Genomic DNA, 1,489 nt, shown 5'->3' with positions numbered 1-1,489 from the left:
GTGATGGTGTGAGCGTGTGTGCGTGCGTGCGTGCGTGCGTGCGTGTGTATGTATATATAGCTGCTATGATGTACGTTTCTGGCTCTAACAGTCACTTGAGAGAGCAGCCACTGCAGTTGTTTGACAATTACCCACACCCCATCCTCACCCTCATATATATGCTATACCAGTTACTGATGTTATCAAGAGCATATAAAGAAGGAGAGCGTACAGCGGTGAAATGCTGAAACCATGTTGCATATTAGTCGAATTAAGAAACTTTTCTCGTTTTATTTTGACGATTCTGTGCGGTATTATTAATCAGCTGTCCTACCTTGCTAATATAAAACAAACCACTTGTCCCTACGATGCCACTACGCTGAGATAATGAGCGTTGAAAATCTGGTATTTTCGCCGAAAGCGACTCGAGATCAGTGTTTACTGCCTTTGTCAGTGTATTGCTTCCGGTCGCCGCTGTGTAGCGTCATGGTAGCGCTGACTCATTACATCAGTATGCTCTGGTACTATAGAGTTTACTACATCCAGTGTCAGGTGGGCACAGGTGGGGGTCATCACTATGGCCATCAATAACAGACGTCATTCATTCCATTTGTCAATCATTGACGGAAACACGCGAGGTTTCCCGAAGTTATCTCAAAGCGAGAGAGGTGCAGTAAACACTGATCTCGAGTCGGTTTTCCGCGAAAATACCAGATTTTCACCGCTCATTATCTCAGCGTAGGAGCATTGTAGGGACAAGTGGTTTGTTTTATATTAACAAGGTCGGACAGCTGATCAATAATACCGCAAAGAATCGTCAAAATAAAACGGGGAAAGTTTCTTAATTCGACTAATACTGCAACATGGTTTCAGCATTTCACCGTTGTACGCTCTCCTTCTTTATATGCTCTTGATGTTATATAGCTACTATGATGTATGTTTCTGGCACTTACAGTGACGATGAGTGGGTGAGCTTCAGCGAGCCACTGATGTTATATAGCTACTATGATGTATGTTTCTAGCACTTACAGTGACGATGAGTGGGTGAGCTTGAGCGAGCCACTGCGGTTGTTGCGCACACACATCGGTGAGTTGGGGGCCGACCCATCACTCGTCATGCTCACTCCATCCTCAGCATCCGACACCGAGCCATTCTTATTCTTCTTACGGTGGTTGAACGCCTTGCTGAACAAACTACGAAGCTATAAAGAGAGAGAGCGAGTGAGTGAGTGAGAGAGAGATGAAAGTCAGTGAGAGAGAGTGAGTGAGTGAGAGAGATGAGAGTCAGTGAGAGAGAGAGAGTGAGTGAGTGAGAGAGGGGGAGGGGGAGGGGAGAGAGAAAGAAAGGGAGAGATGTAAGCAGCAGTAACAGCTAAGGTTTAAGAAAAATTACATTAAATTTACGTTATACTTGTAGTTATAGTTACAGCTATAGCAACACAGTTGTAATGATATTTAAAGTTGTACTTTTAGTTACAGTTACATTACATTGCAGTCATGTCTCAGTTAA

The 1,489-nt window shown here is 43.9% G+C and overlaps 1 long non-coding RNA gene across 4 annotated transcripts in view; it reads right to left on the bottom strand.

Annotated features, from left to right (window-relative positions):
- LOC106818586 overlaps positions 1-1,489 on the bottom strand; it is a 22,360-nt gene that overhangs the window by 13,407 nt on the left and 7,464 nt on the right. The window contains exon 1 of one of the 4 annotated variants that reach the window (XR_001395251.1): positions 1,009-1,201. The exons of the other annotated variants lie outside the window; for them this stretch is intronic. This is a non-coding gene — a long non-coding RNA (uncharacterized LOC106818586). Of the gene's footprint in view, positions 1-1,008; positions 1,202-1,489 lie in introns of those variants that run through there. 4 annotated transcript variants of the gene reach the window in all.

This window comes from Priapulus caudatus, unplaced genomic scaffold, assembly GCF_000485595.1.
Source record: "Priapulus caudatus unplaced genomic scaffold, Priapulus_caudatus-5.0.1 Scaffold2356, whole genome shotgun sequence".
NCBI lineage: Eukaryota > Metazoa > Priapulida > Priapulimorpha > Priapulimorphida > Priapulidae > Priapulus > Priapulus caudatus.
Note: the sequence above shows the minus strand (reverse complement) of the source record. Positions and strands in the feature narration are given on the sequence as shown.